The following is a 17,509-nucleotide window of genomic DNA, read 5'->3' on the forward strand; positions in this document are numbered from 1 at the left end:
ATCGCTTAAGCATAAAAGCTCATATTTAACTCAATTATTTTGCTAAACATATATAAGACAAATATGGAAGAATGAGGACAAGGAACACCTGGCATTTTTATTAAATGTCTAATTCTCAAAAATAGCAATTATTTGAACAATGAAAAACAGCTGCAGCATATTGTGAACTTTCTCTATATTCATAAATTATAGAATACATAAGAGCCTAGATTTTATATATTTACTAAATTAATGGCACTTCATCATATCAATAGGTTTATAAGACATTCTCTTTACTACCAAATGCTGACAATAGCTGGTACCTTTATGAATTTTTTGGGTTATAACACTCTTCACCACTAATCCAACTGCCAAAAGAGCAATTTATTTTTTCTCTTTTGGGAAATTCCTTTCTCCCAGAAACATTCCCATTTTTAAAACTATTCAAGATAATTAGAATTTCCTCATCAGTGACACAGGTATACAGCAATTTACACAAGAGTAAATTTCTATCACAATAATTAAAAATAAGAGAAACTTTGGCTATGTCTAGTACATAATATAATTACATCATTATGGTTTTATTGAAAGCACAACAGATTTTATATCATTTGCCATATATTGATTACTTACTGCTCCACTGATAAAAACATTGTGATTTTTTTTGCAGTATTTTCAGTCAGTCCTATGTTTGTACTATTTATAATTTACAATCGACAATATTTTCTAGGCTGATATGATTACAAACCATTGCTTTTATTGCTAACCTGATAATACTTCTAAAAACTTATATTGATAACTAGTCATATGTGAGAAATAGTTTTTGTTATTTCTTTTTACTAGCCTTGCTCTTGATAGCAGCCAAATTTAATAAGTCTTTGGAATTAGGAAGTAATTTATCTCTATCATTTTTGTTTATGGAACTAACATTGACAGCACTGGTGAATTTTCTGCTTCATCTTTTCTTTCCCTATTTATAAAGTCAATGTTTTAAGATTTTTATTGTTGTAGATTATTAAAAAGAGATGTAATATTCTTAACTGCTGACAATGTTTTGAGATTTTTTTAAGCACCAAATATATATTTAAATTTACATAACAGATGTCAACATGTATTTACATTTGCAGGTAAACATATGTTTACATTTACAAACAGAAATATATAATTTAAGTGTCTGTATTCGAAAATGCAATGTGAAAAATAAAAATAATTCAAAAAAGAAAAAGAAATAAAGACATATAATTATTTCTGAATTTTTTGTTAAGCAGCGAAAGTTTAAGAACTCTAAATTGAAAAATAAACTTGAAAAATACTCCATCTCTATATTTAATTTGTAAAAATGAACCCCAAACTGCCATTGTTTGACAGCATTGTATACATGAACATCACTGTTCTACAATTTCTAGAACATCCACATTCCACAAATGAACAGCTTTAAAAAAAATCCCATCTTAGGCAGGGCAAGGTGGCTCACGCCTGTAATCCCAGCACTTTGGGAGGCTGAGGCGGGCAGATCACCTGAGGTCGGGAGTTCGAGACCAGCCTGACCAACACAGAGAAACCCTGTCTACACAAAAACAAAAAACAAAAAACAAAATTAGCCAGGCGTGGTGGTGCATGCCTGTAACCCCAGCTACTCAGGAGGCTGAGGCAGGAGAATCACTTGAACTTGGGAGGTGGAGGTTGTGGTGGGCCGAGATCATGCCATTGCACTCTAGCCTGGGCAACAAGAGCGAAACTCCATCTCAAAAAAAAAAAAAAAAAAAAAAAAAAAAAAGAAAAGAAAAGAAAAGAAAATACATCTATCTATCTATCTATAGATATCTAAAATATATCTATATATGTAAATATATAATATATATAAAGTATATGTAAATATATAATATATAAAATATATGTAAATATATTATATAATATATATGTAAATATATTATATATAAAATAAATGTAAATATATTTTATATATAATATGTAAATATATATTATATTATATGTAAATATATTATATATAATACATATGTAAATATATTATATATAATATATGTAAATATATATTATATATAAATATATGTAAATATATATTATATATTATATATGTAAATATATATTATATATTATATATGTAAATATATATTATATATAAAATATATGTGTGTGTATATATATCTCCCATCTTTTTTTTTTTTTTTTTTTTTGAGACGGAGTCTCACTCGGTCGCCCAGGCTGGAGTGCAGTGGTGTGATCTCGGTTCACTGCAAGCTCTGCCCTCTGGGTTCACGCCATTCCCCTGCCTCAGCCTCCCGAGTAGCTGGGACTACAGGCACCTGCCACGACACCCAGCTAATTAAAATATATATCCCATCTTAAAAAATAAATGGCATTAAACAAACATTAAAAAAATGATAGAAGGGGAACATACAATCACACACAGCATCACTGACTATTGCCAGTCACTATGTACCTATTATTCTGGGTATTGTTTAATTGGAAACATCACCATTTTAGAATCTAAGATTAAGGGGAATCTACCTAGAACAGACAACAGAAAGCATTCCAACTATGAAATATGATAAATGGCCTATGTTTAAAAGATGCTGGAGAGTATCCAAGAAAGACTGCTAGCTTAGAAATTTATAAAGGAGATGAAATGAAGAATGTGATATTATCTGTGCTTAGGTATCTGTTAGAATTCAATGATACCTATTTCTTGTTGAAAAGTGGACTGCCCTCCATTCTGAGTGTAATACGAATTAAAAAGACTTCTTTTTTTAAAGAGTTAAGTTGAAGAAGGGCTGAGCTGGCTTCCAAGGCACTAATTAAGGAATCCAAGCCTGTACTATATAGGATTCTTTAGGGATCTGCAGATGTTTCCATTCTAATTTTCCAGAGACAAAAATGTAACCGGGAGAAAATCAGAAAAAGAAAGTGACCTGTGGCATTTGGCTACTACTTTGCAAACTGGCTTATTATTAACAGTTTTCAAAATTTAATTGATCCCCCACTTAAAAATTCTCACCTTATTGAGTTCAATGGCTGATCGTCTATGATCATAAGGCCATCCCCAACATATACACATTATTTGAGTCACTGTGAGATAATGTAATAAAAGCATCTGAAGCACTAGTTTCATTTAAACAGAGACATGCCCTCAACATCATTAAGAATAGAAAGTCTTGCGCTTGAGTTTTTCTTTAGAGATGCAGAATTAGCTCAAGGAATGGATGGAAATGACATTTTTTGGTAACTGATTTTAAGGTCTCAAATACTTTTATGGAAATAAGTATCCTGCGCATTTTATATGTCCTTGATCTTGTGAGTTTTTCTAGAGGCATAATATTAATTTCAGTTAACTTGTTAAAATTATTCTTTCAGAATTTCTAAGTGTCTCAAAAGTTAAATGAATTGGGGAAAAATGTTTCTTATTCTAAAAAAGAGGTATGCATGTATATATATAAAAGGAAGGAAAAAGGAGAAAAATCCTCTTTTTGATATTTGCAGGAAATATCTGAGGTTTAGCTTGGGAGGCGATGGGGCAATCCAGGGCGAGAAATGATGTCTTGAATAATTAAGGTGACTACTTCTGACCTTCAACTAAACAGACTACCTTCCTGTCTACCCTGAAGGTATCACTTTGGTGTTGCTATCCACTGATTCACTTCTGCAAACTTCCCTGACAGAAGAAAGGAGGACTTGCAGCTGGACACTGCTCCCTGGCTCTTCGGAGTGGGTTCTTTACACTATGCATGGACCACAGATCATCTGCTGCCATCCTACTCAGGGAGAGCTTGCTAAAGATGCATGGTCCTGGCCCCCACCCAAAACCTCTGACTTTGAATCCATGTCAGAAATCTTTTAATTTATGTACTTACTTGTTTATCTGTTTTGTTCACTGCTATATCTTTGGCTCCTAGAAAAGTACTAGGAACATGGTAGATACTCAATAAATATGTACTGAATAAATGAAAAAAAAAAAAACAACAACAACAAAACAAAGGGAAGGAAAAGGGATTGCCTTCATGTTTCTCCCACCTCCTCAAGTTGTTTTTTTGTTTTTGTTTTTTTTTTTTTTTGAGACGGAGTCTCGCTCTGTCTCCCAGGCTGGAGTGCAGTGGCATGATCTCGGCTCACTGCAAGCTCCGCCTCCTGGGTTCATGCCATTCTCCTGCCTCAGCCTCCCGAGTAGCTGGGACTACAGGCGCCCGCTACCATGCCCGGCTAATTTTTTTTATTTTTAGTAGAGACGGGGTTTCACCGTGCTAGCCAGGATGGTCTCGACCTCCTGACCTCGTGATCCGCCCACCTCGGCCTCCCAAAGTGCTGGGATTACAGGCGTGAGCCACCGCCACCGGCCACCTCCTCAAGTTTTAACAGCTAAATGTTAAGCTCTTCACAAAGAAGTCTCAAGTGTAACCTAATGAAATTAAAAACAGACTTTACAAAATCATTTCTCAAGTGGAGAGAATACTCTCAATTTATAAAACCATAAGACCAATAAACCTGAATAATGAGTACTAAAAAAGACAATTACCTATTTGTTAATTCCTTTGAAGGAAAAGGGCTCAAAACTGTGATTCTCAGACTTGGAGATTATAGGGCCTGGGTATAAAATACTTCCCTAAATAACTTACCAAGGCAATGGCATTATTCTTGCTCTAAACTATTAATTAACATCAAATCTCAACGTGTAGAGGGGCTAGGAGAGGTTAGAAAGTTACCATAATAGGATAAGCAGGGAAAAAAATCAGAAATAAACCAGAACATGACACCAAACAGTAACCTTTTATGACAATGATAGGGAAACTCAGAGTTAATACTTACAAGGTAAGAATTGCTGAGCTAAGTAGAGGTCTCTTTTATTGTGGTCTTCATTCTATCATTATTAAACCTAGGAAAAAGAGGGAGGACTTTAAAAATTTCAGCACATTATATAAGTTAGAACATTTCAACTGAGGTTGCCACCGCTGTATTCTGATCCTTATACAGCACAGAACAATCAGATTATAAACACCCAGCAGCATTTGTATGTTTCAGCCCAGTGCAGCATTCTTGTTAGTTTTTTTGTTAAGAGATGGGGTCTTGCTCTATTACCCAGGCTGGAGTGCAATGGTGTGATCCTAACTCACTGCAACCTCAAACTCTTGAGTTTAAGCTATCCTCCTGCCTCAGCCTCGCAAGTAGCTGGGATTACAGGCCTGCATGCCACTACATCCTGCTTATCACTGGCTTTTAAAATTTGCTATTCTATTATGATTGCCCTCTTGAAGTTTAAGTCAAAAATTTTAGTCAAAGCTAAAACTCTAACTTGGAGCCCAATGAGCTTCTGGAGGACATCCTATATTTGCAGATATTTTAAGATAAATTCAAGATCATATTCCAAGACTGATTAATCTCTCTCACACACATAAAATTGCATCATCTATAATCCATGTATTGTATATTGCACAATTCCAAGTACACAAAGGAAGGAATATATGACATTTTTAAAGATATGCTAGTAATCTGAGTTGGTTAGCATGTTTGGCTTCTGTGGGTCATGATTCTAAGTTGTAGTTGTTATATCAACTAATAGTTAAGCACTTACTATAAGATACAGAATAGAAAGGATATGACAAATTCATCCATGTTCTTAACGGAGCACTGCAAGTATATGCTTTATTGTAGACTAATCTTCACAGAAAAAGAACAGCATGTTTTTAAAAATTTCAAAATCATTTGCTTCAAAATTCACAGAAAAATCAAGGGAATACCAAAATGAACCTCCATATCCTATCTCTGGACTCCCAATCCAGCTGTACTGAAATCTAGAACTATGCCATACTTACTTCCCTTTGTTTTTTATGAAAATTGATTACACATACAGATGATGTCCTTTGTGAGCTATACCCTGATTCCATTCCATTCTTTCCAAAGATGCAAGCATAATCTTGAATTTGATATTTATTTCCTATGTTTTTACACTATTACTACCAATTCAAGAATTTAAACTTTATCATTGCTTTAAAGCTTTTGATAAATGGTATAATATCATACATATTTTATATACGTTACTCTGCACATAACCTTTATGCAACTTATTTTTGTTTGCTGAAGTAGGATATTCACCCATGATGATAAACACAGCTCCCATTTTAGTAGCTTTACAGTTCATCACATGACTATGTCACAATTTGCCATTCTCTTCTTGCTTAACATTTACATTGCTTTCATTTTTTTCCTATTAAAAATAACCAAGACTTTTTTCTACATGTCTTGAATTTATCTAGAGCATCTAGGAATAAAATTGTTGGGTTCAAGCCTATTGTATCTTCAACTTTACAAAGATATTGCTAAATGCTCCCACAAGCAGCATATGAAGAGTTCCTCATTTTATATTTCCTCCAACATTTGGAAGCATATTTAAGAAAAACAGCCACTATCTATATGAAAATTTAAAAATTCATAAGTGATCAATTCCTTTGGTTTTCATCAAGTATTGGTTTAACATAGGTATACTAATGTTCCAAACAAAGAGAATAGACTGAAATTTGGCCCAAGGCACTTACATGAAAACAAAGCTCTGATAACACAGATTTTCCTCATGTGACTGAGGAAATACCAAGACTTAATCTATTTTTTAATCAGCCGAATTTAAGATTCAAGAACTTAATCTAGAAATGATAAGATTCCTAATTAAATATTAAGCTTAGATCCAAGATGACCAAAGAGGGGAAAAAAAGATGCAGGAAAAGTAGTTTGTGGGTATGAACAATCCCTCCTCCAAGTTCATTTTGGGCAGTGCTTCTCACAAATGTGGTGCTCCTAAGAAAAATCTCTTAAAGCTTGTAAAAAAAATGCAAATTCCAGGTCTGGAAAAATGTTTTTATTTTATTTTTTAAATTCTAGGTTATTCTCATACAGGTGGTTCGCAGGCAACTAAGCAGTAAGTAATGATTAAAAATGAGGTGCTTTCAACAGAGAGGATTATGTAACTCATGTTTTAGTTAGGGGAGGTAACAGTAATTAATATGTTATCTGTTAAATTACATAAACTTTTTTTTAAAAACCTCTAGCATTAGTCAACAACAACAAAAAAGTAACCTCAATTTATGGCTGAATATGCTTGACTTCACAATGCCAAGAAAGGTTGTGGGCTCATTTATTTTTTTCAGATAACTAGACACATACTATGACAAAGCTTTTTTTAGTAATATTACCAGGGAACTAATATTCTGAATTTACTGTGATTGGCACAGGAAAATATTAAGAGTGAGAGTGATCAGGAGTGATTTTAATGAAGATGACCAGAAAGCAACTATATGATTACCTTTTAAATAGAATGCTATTGCAAATGTCAAACTTTAAACGGGACATTTGGCTTTATACACTAAAAAAAAAAAAAAAAAAAAAAAAAAAAGCATTAGTAGTTTCCCACCAAGACCGCTACAAATAAATTCAGAACATTTATAGAAATCCAACATTCACACTTCCCTGTAACTCTAACCTATTGAAATTAGATGTAAAAGGAAGGAAAAAAATAGAATATTTAGGTTATAAAAATCGGCGCAAATTCAAATTATAAAAATAAAAACATTCTTCTATATTATTTGAAATTACAAAGTCCTGTTTCCAAAAGATTTAGAATAATCTAAGCTTTCTAGATAAAAAGTTCAGATAAAAGATATTTCAGTGAGAAATGGTAAATAGAAAAAGTAAGCAATTTAGTAGTAAGAAAAAAGACATAAGTTTTCATCTGTTGCCTGCTTTTAGTTATTTACAACACTAAGTTAATATAGAATGTTGTTTTCTTTCTTTTATTATAGTGAAATCAACAAGAATTCGGTCTTGTTAGACTGGGCTTTTATAAAACAAAGATAATGTAGTCCAAAAGTGAAAGAAACACTCCTGTGTGGCCATAGCCAGCTTTTCTTTTCTATCCTCAATATATTACCTAACTTGTGATATCAGCAACTAATTATAATTTTTTTCAGTCTACCTGCTTAAAAGTGAAAACATGAAACATACCATATATACATGAAACATACTATATATACCTCCAGAAGCAAGACAGGTTTTCCATTCTAATGGATGGAATTAACTGAATAAAAATTAAATGAACTAAAGCCACAGAGAAATAGTAAAAAATAATAGAGTCTAAGAACTACAAGCATCTACTGTTCTCTTTATGCTGCAACCTTTCTGCTAAAGAATGTATTCTCTATACTGTGTATGTGGTACAGTAACAGTTGGGCTCTTCCCACCTGGGTTTGTAAAAACGGATGGGTGCAGGCTCCTTTGGCCACCATTATTGCATATTGATGTTATTCTGCACAACAGCTGACAAGCAGCATCGATCTCCCAGCCTCTGCTCCCAGCTGTAAGGGGTAAGAACAAGGGCTGTGGTGATAACTTGTTTATTCACTGCTGTTGCTGTTGCTGCTGCTGCTTCTTAAACAGCAAGCTGAGAAAAGAATATCAAACTGACACACAGAGGAAAAATGGTTCAGACATCAATCTACCTCTCAAGGTCTGCTTATATCACTATATGATAAAATTATTTTTAAAATAATTTTTCTTTAAAAAGTGGGGTGGGGAGAGAAAAAAGACAAAATTGGTGTTTTGATTATAAAGGGAACCTATAATGTATGCAAGGAAAAGGAAATTAATGACATATATAATAATCTTCCCCTTGTAAGTCTAGATTTAACCGCTCAATTATCAAAATTCTCTGAAGAATTTTAACCAATGTTGGGGTAAATTCATTGAGAGTAACTTCCCTACCTATTCTCCTGGAAAATAAGAAAGTGTAAAACTCCAATCAAGAAATGACACTTTATTTTGCTTACAAAATGCCTCTAGCTCCCAAGTGCCCCATATCTAATCACCACCATATGTTTGACTTTAGACACTATTAGCAAAGAAATAAGATTTTAGTCCATACTGTTTTTGCATAAATCCCATTAAAAAAACTTCCATATGCAATTTACCTATTTTAAATGTGCAATACAAAGTTAAAAACTTAGTAAGGACATAGTATTAATTGATGAGTAACAGAAATAGAAATATTCACTGCTCAATTACCTTTAAATGTAATGTGATGCTATTTATAGACTTACAGCTTTAACTATAAATGCAACTCATCTTTTAGAACCTTAAGCAACTTGTGATTCAGAAAAATATAAAAAGTCAGAAAAATTTGGAGATCTATAAACTATTAAAAAGAAAAACCCACATAGGCTAGAACTGACAAGTAAGTTTAAATAATAATACCTAATCAAGAAGGCTAAGTTTGAGACATTTTAAAATAAAAGTATGAAACAGTAACAATATTTTAAATTTAGATATTTTGTAAAAAATCAAAACCCAACCCCAATCTTCTATTTTTATCACAATTGAAAAATTTTTCTGCTTAGCAACTCAATGAGGAACAAAAAATGTTAATAATAATAAAAATAATTCTGAAGACCAGAGGATAACAAGATACTTTAAATATATTTGTTTTGTATGAAGGCTATAAAATAAAAAAGACTAACAGCAAATCCTCAAGCAAGATTTTTAAAAATTCAGACACTTAGAAACAGTAATGGATTAATAAACTATTAACCAGAGGGATTAATCAGTCTCAGCAGCCACATGTGAAACATGCTTCACATTTCTCCTCTAAGATTCTAACCATGAAAATAGGAAAGTAAAACTAAGTCAAATAATATGTTAATGAAGTATCAAAAGTGTGGTTTGTGGTGCTGTGAATAGAAATTTCACTTCAAAATGTATTTAATTTTAAACCTTCACATTAATTAAATATTACCCTTTGAAAAATGCTTATCAGAAAATATAATTCTGATACATTAGATCTCATTTGAAGAAAAACTGAAAGAGGTTAAGGATGTTATTTGCTAGTTTAAGAAAAAACACAAAATACACACATGAACAAAACTGCTTCAAATAAATATTTTTAAAACTTTTATTTAAAAAGTTAATTGTATCTATTATTTAACAAATTCTCAGCAATATATAAAACCTCTATTAAAATGTCATAGCTGACAAACTGCCTAAAATGTAACATATCCTTATAAACTAGCATTATACATCTCTGACAAATAATAATTTTAAGTTCCTTCATATGTAGATATGTTGTTACCTCTATTCTAGTTTATTCAAATATTCTTTCTATCCTAAAAAAACTATTTCAGTAAGACAGGAACAATGATGGTATAACTGTATTTTAGGGACAGCTAAGAATTTTTCCCAAAAGTGAATGTTATTTAACCCTGATTGTGCATTTAGCCAAAAACATAAATATTGAAAAAATGAGATACAAATCACTGAAAAAAAGATAAAAATTAACACAATAAATCTCTTCCCCCAAATTCCAACAGAATTAACTATATATCAAGGCTTAAATTTAGATAATCAGGTTTGAAAATTTAAAACGGTCAAAATCTTTACAAAATGTCTTACAAGGGGTAGTTAAAAGAGAGCCAATCATACACAGCAGTTGAACTCTGTTAATTGGCCTCCTAAAATAACCCATACTCCTAATTAGGTTAAAGTTTCTCACCCTGTAAGAATTGATCAAATACAAGTAAACTGTTAATATTTGTATTGATTCTTTTAGATATGAAATTATTTACTAAGCTAAATTATTACAAGTTTATAACCCAGTATAATAACTATAGGAAGAACAATTATATGATGCTAAATATTTGTGTTCAAAGTAAGTTTTGATATCTTCAAAGATCACAAATCACAAACTCTCTAAATTTGGACGACTCTGTGGATTTATATCTTATCTACCATATAAACTCAAATGCTGTCTCTCTTTTCCTATTTAACTCATTAAGGCTGTTCTAAAGATACCTGCATTGAAAGTGACAAACTGAACCTGGATTTTTTTCCCCAGATACTCAGGTAACTGTATTTTCCACTTTTCATCTTAATGTTCTCTAACCTGAAAAATACCTGTTAAGTCAGTGAGGGAAAAATTGTATTTATTTTCATTTTATTCAAACTAAGCTGCTTTTTCATAAAAATCTCAAATCAAACATATGAAGACATTCCATACCTCATATTTATCTGAACCACATTACAGTATGACACCAATATAAAAGTATCTAAACTTCACCCTTATGTTAAACTCTGATTTCTAAACATCTTTACATTTTATTTAACTTCAACTGTTAATTGATTCATTCCTAGATTATCTACCTAATATCCAACAATATAGAAATATCAAATTTCAGTTTTTAGTATTTTGATATGTATTTCAACATTCACTCTTAAACACATCTCAGAATTCATCTTTAAAAATTTTACATTGTTGGAAGTTAAAAGCAGTTCTATGATCGTGATGATATACTTCATTCTTAAGACTAAATAATAATTTTCTCATGAAAACAAACCTTTGACATTTCCTCTAAGTATATAAATATTTTTAGGTGAAAAAATTAAAAAAAATTATATTATGTTAGTAAACCTTACTTTAGCAAATAGTTTTTACACAAATAAACGCACACACATATATGTACATATAAGATTAATACTTTACTATGAAAGAATTAACCAAGTAATACTTAGTAATACTGTTCAATAAGTTCATTTTCACTATACCAGATTACCATTTTAGAAAATGAAAGTTGTATTAGTTAAATACTGTCTGAAATTTTCAACTAAAACTATAAAAATCACTGGAGGTTTAGGGATTCTACAATTTTATTTTTAGAGTCTGTAACTTTTGATATTAACAACTGAAATATTTTACTCAGTGTATGTTGAGTAAGATACTAGTAATTTCTGCTTAAGAAAGTGGTTTTTTCAGTTTCGACCATATTGCCACTTTTGGTTAGGGCAGTACTTGGAATACTTTACATTTTCTTAAAATATTCTCATCAATTTTACCTAATTTTGCAGGCTCTACCTACTACTCTTCCACTTGTCAAACAGCTAAGCACTAAATTCCATTTGATTTAAACTCTCCATTTTATAAGATGAAAAGTTCATATTTTACTGAGTACACTGTAATAACCTTAAGAAAATAAAAATTACTATATATACATATTTTTGGAATAAATTCAGTTGGAGTTAGACCTTAGGATGCTGAGAAGAACATTAACTGTATAAAAAAAAATCTGGAGTTTTAGTAAGCTAGACAACTCAGCTATGGCCACTTCATATGATGATTTCTGTTTATGAGTAATTACTTATTGATTTTAGTTCACGTAAAAATTTCAACTTTACCAATTGTCTAGTCCGATTATATTGCAAAGACATAAAATTATATGGTTTTAAAATTCGTTAGTATACCTTAATCTCATGTCATGTTCCAATGCATTATGTGAGTATTCAATCAAAGAAGTGAGGCTGTTCTCCAGAATTGGTTCTCTGCTACAGGTCAAAACCTGCAATAAAAATGTCATGTATTATAGCATGAAGACACTCAACAGATTTCCATCTCCTGCAGTTCCACAGTTGATCCCTGAACACAGAGGTATGGTCTTCAAAATGACCCTAATCTTGCCAATGTTCAGAGAAGCTCTAACTTGAAAATGTTTTAAAAATAGAAATAACTTGATTAGAAACACCTGTGATATGCTTTATCATCCGAAGCCTCTTCAAACAAATCAGATTAATATGTTTCTGCTTTCATTTCTCTTTAGGGCATTCATGTTCAAAGTAGTATGGGTGAGTGTGTATGCGGGTAGCTGTTAGAGGACTGGTACAAGAGGAGTTCATAAGGAAAATATCAGAAATGTAGTTTGTACTTGTAAAACTCATAAAATCCACACAGTTAAAAAAGTTACTGAAGGGACAGGGACGAAATTTTACTTTCTCTCCAAATTATCAAATGTTTTAATGATGACAGAATTTACCATTCTTTTTTTTTTTTTTTTTTTTTTGAGATGAAGTTTTGCTCTTGTTGACCAGGCTGGAGAGCAATGGTGCGATATAGGATCACTGCAACCTCTGCCTTCTGGATTCAAGGGATTCTCCTGCCTCAGCCTCCCGAGTAGCTGGGATTACAGGTGCCTGCCACCATGCCGCTAAGAATTTACCATTATTTTCAACTTTAGTCTACTGCCAAGCCTAAGTGAAAAATATCAGTATTTCCAAATATTTTAATACATTACAGTCCTAACAGACCAAAATGTGGAGTTTTTTTTTTTTAACAAGTTAACATATTTACATATAATAAATGGACCACTACTGGACCAAATGGTTTTTTAATGTTTCTAAGAGATGTAACTGAATATATGTTAAGTGTTTTTTTTCATTTCTTTCACCTTTCTGAATTATAATGATTCAGTGGCAATCGGCTGTATAAAAATATTAAATTACCAAAGGTGTATCATGTATTACATGTAAATCATAATGCTCTGAATAAATTTTCCAGTTATATTTAAGAATAGCTTAGGAAAATGAAAGAGTAAAACCTAAAAAAACCTTTATTCCTCTGTTGCCAAATATTTGATTGTTTAATGACAAAACCCACACAATCATCCATAACTCATAAACACCAATCCAAATACCATGACATTTTAAAAAATTACCATCATTTATACACAGTCTTCCTCAAAAGACAGACAGTTTTCTATATTTGAGCACTCTGAAAATTAAGGTATCTTAAGTTTAAAAATCAGAGAAGGAAAATAGAAGACAAAATGTACTACATGCCAAATGTTAAGTTTTTAAATAGTAGGGAGACGAAAAATACTAACCAATAAGAAGCAAAAGAGGTCTGGATATAAATAAAATAATAAACCAATGTGTATGATAAAAAAGGCAATATTAAAAAACCTTCAAATAGTAAAACTCAAATCTAAAATCTATTACAAAATAGAGCTTACTATTTATTCTTAGAAACCACTACAAGTTATTCCAGTACAAATTTTCTTTACTGAAATAAGGCAGGATTAACCAAAGGTAAAGTAAACTTCTTATAATTTGATAAGAAATATTAATAATATTCAAATATATATTTAATATCAATTTCAATATTTAAAACTTGTCTTTCTAAAAGGAAGATCCTTTAAAGCATCTCTAATACAGACCAAAAAATAAAAACAAAAAACCAACCGAGGCAAAAAAATAAAAAACATTCAGTTCCCCAGCAGAAAGTAATATTTATATGATCTACAATCACTTGTACTTGCAAATAATGAGATAAACAAACATATAATAGTAATGTGATATTCTAAAAATCTATCTTGTTACTCTTAAGACAATCATGACATTAAAGTTCTAATACTGTCACTTCCAAAAATTAAATGCTTAATCTCATTTTCAATGCTTATTTGAAATAAAGTGGTATTTTATTACTGATTTCCTTTGGTGTTATGAGATTTGGGGCTACAAAATTTCAGCAAGTCATAGTTGAGCTCTAATTATGTGCCAAAATTAGTTGCCTGGCATACAATGTTTCAAAGTTTGCTGAATTAAAAACAAAACAAAACCAAAAACCCCCACGAAACTATATATATGACAATTTTTTCTAAGATGTGTTTTCTAGTTATAATCAGACCAAAAATCTGTGTCTTCTAAAAAGGGGTTAAAAAGAAATTAATATGTGAATTTTTAAGCTTCATTAGACAGAAGAAAAAAAAGACAAGAGCCAATTTTAGGTAATATTTTAAAATAAGAGAAATTTTTATAGAATAATTTTTCAAAACTATAAATTTATAATCTTCTTTTGAAGAAAGCTAATGTGTCATATATAATAATTATCTAATACAGTCTCTGGGAATTTTTTTTCATTTTGTAAACCAAATCAACTGACCCATATTTCTGGCTTTAAGTATTCTGTGACATTCCAAATAGTTACTACCTACCAATAAACAAACAAACAAACAAAAATACACACAAGTCTCCACAAAACAAAAAAAACAAAAATGTACTACATAAAGCATGATGAAACCAGGAATCTAGACTAGGAAAGCTACTTTAAAATTTTTATCCTTAGCTGTAGTTCATGCTAAACATTAAAACTCATATTAATCTGATTAGAAAAAATATGCAGTGTTACATACAAACACCCGAGGCTACATTTTCTCAATGTACAACTAAGACAGGTCAACAGTATTTTTAAAAAAGTCTGAAACTGCACTTTTATTTGAATTTTTAAAAATAGTGTGGGGGCAAACAAATGAAAATCAATGCTACCAGGAAGACTGATACCTTACCAGTCCCCTTTCCCCCACAATAGGTAAACATAACTTTAAAAAGGGGTGACCTATTATAGCAACACCACACCCCGCAGTTGCTTTCCTATGGTAATAAATGACTTTGTAATACAAAATAAATTACAACTGTCAATTTCTACAGAGAAATATGGATAAGTGCACATAAACATTAAAAAATACACATATATTGTAACTTATACCTATATGCCCACAAGTCTAAAACCAAAATCTTCCTCTTATATAGCATCACATAAAAGTGAAAATATTTTGAATGCTGTGGATTTTATTTAGGCGCTAGTGTATTCTCAAATTTGAAGTGATGTATTTTAAATAAAGGAATCACTTCTTTTAAAAATGGCTTATTAAACAAACAATCCTTTACCCATTACCCCCTAAACAAACAAAAAATCCCATAAACCAAAGTGCTAAAAATGTATGGTTATACTTAACCAGCCTGGTGGAATTTAAAGCTTGCCCCCAACTCTTCCCAAAACTCACGTAATTTGAATGAGAATACAAAACTCAAAACAAAAACCATCAGTAAAAAGCAAAACCCAGGAGTTCTGGTACTTTAGGTATAATTACGTTTAAAATAGAAATGAGATCTCCTAAAATTTCATTAAATCAAATTTTATAGAGAAGATAATTAGCACCTTCTATGAAATTTTCATAAGATGACCCAAAATAAATAGCTTTGAACAAAGGTAATGAAAAGGGATCTGTTATCACAATTCTTGTTATGAGGGCAGTACAAAATAGTATGAATTATAAACTCAGCTATTCCACTTACTAATATAAATTATATTTACAGCCCTACAGAGATTTATAAAAGCCATAAGATTTTTTATTTGAATATTTTTTAACAATGCGTATTTGACTTAATGCGAACATACACACTATAAGCTTCAAAATTTAACTACTATTCATAAAAGAATATAAACGTCTATTAAATTAAAACAATTGTTTCTCAAAGCATCTACAGCTGTTTACCAGTGAGTTCACCGCTGTTCTTTGAAAACGACACCTGCCTTTTATCAAGATGCAATTAAATGGAATGACAAGCTCGGTAATAAATGGAAATATATTGAGGCTGTCTCAGGCAACATCGAACAAAAATCAACTGAAAATCAACCAGATAAAAAACAGCACACCCACACTGTTGTATACAATATATTTCTTCATAATGAATTTATCAAAGGAACTAAATAATATATACGCACCTGTGCTTACCTGTTGTCTAAATTAAGAAACATAAATGTTTTGTAAATTAAAGTTTTAGTTCACTGCAGTTACTGAATTAGCAAAATGTATATTTTCACTAGATGCGAAAAGTTTTTTAAATAAGATGTTCAATTTTTATGGAAAATGTTAAAAAGATCATTCGTGAACCTTAAGAAAATTAAAGTTTCTTTGCATCAAAATAAAAGAAACAACTGTCCGGTAATCTGCATCCAACAAATATATGTAGTTTAAGGTGAAAAATTCCTATCAAAGGAAAAAAACTAAATTTTTCACTCAGTTTTTAACCAATAAAGAACAGTGACAAATATATAAAAGTCTTGTAATTTCAACCAGCAGAAACATAATTTTGCGAAAACAGCCTCTTCAGTTTTACTTTTAATATACATTTGAGAACCACACGAAAATCCTTTCTGAGAGGAAAAAAAACTATTAAAAACCAACTTTTTTTCTAAACTCTCGTCCTAACGTTTCGTAGCTATTTCCGTGGTTCTCTGGCTAAAAGTATAATTTTTCGTAAAGTCGAGAATTATAGTTTAGCGTTCAACATTCAAACCCCCCAGGCCCGCTTCCTTCCAGCCAATCAGGGGGTAACAAGTCCAGAGTTTAGGGAGCTCCGTTAGACACAATTTGAAAAACATCACATTGCACTCTTCTATTCTCCTCCGGGAAACATTCTAAGCGAGGGCGGGTCCCCTAGTCTTCATAGAATATAAGAAATAAATCAATCGTTATATCAATTCCACGGGGAAAAACTCTGTAGGCAGGCAGTCCTAAAGAAGCGTGTCACTGCGGTTCCCAGGAAGCGTTATTCCTCTTTGCGAACAATTGAACAGAATAGCTGCTGCAAAAAGCATCTCCGGAATATTTGCAACCCAGAGCCGTGCGCCCCACACGCAATACACCGGCAAAGGGTTAATCTAGTGGTGCCTCCAGCGCGGAAAAGAACTCAAGATCTAATACATCCTTAACGCGGGATTTTTACAAAGGCCATAAAAGTATTACCTAAAGTTAACGCCGTCACTGGCTCACATCACTCAAGAGCTGTGGAGTAAGAATTGATAGAAACCACCAGCTAAGGGGGGAAAAAAATCACCGAAGGGAAAGACAAATAACAACTCTCGTCCCTCCTCCTCAGC

At 31.7% G+C, this 17,509-nt stretch overlaps 1 protein-coding gene across 6 annotated transcripts in view; it reads right to left on the reverse strand.

Moving 5' to 3' along the window:
* LOC129393639 (uncharacterized) overlaps nt 1–17,509 on the reverse strand; it is a 168,474-nt gene that overhangs the window by 106,737 nt on the left and 44,228 nt on the right. For 5 of the 6 annotated variants that reach the window (XM_063595969.1, XM_063595970.1, XM_063595967.1 and 2 more), the window contains exons 2-3: nt 12,259–12,353; nt 4,798–4,864 (exon numbers count right to left, since the gene is read on the reverse strand). The gene's annotated coding sequence lies outside the window, so the exon portion shown is untranslated. Of the gene's footprint in view, nt 1–4,797; nt 4,865–7,282; nt 7,343–12,258; nt 12,354–17,509 lie in introns of all 6 variants that reach the window. The other variant, XM_063595971.1, reaches the window with a different exon arrangement.

Source organism: Pan paniscus, chromosome 14 (assembly GCF_029289425.2).
Source record: "Pan paniscus chromosome 14, NHGRI_mPanPan1-v2.0_pri, whole genome shotgun sequence".
Classification (NCBI taxonomy): Eukaryota; Metazoa; Chordata; class Mammalia; order Primates; family Hominidae; genus Pan; species Pan paniscus.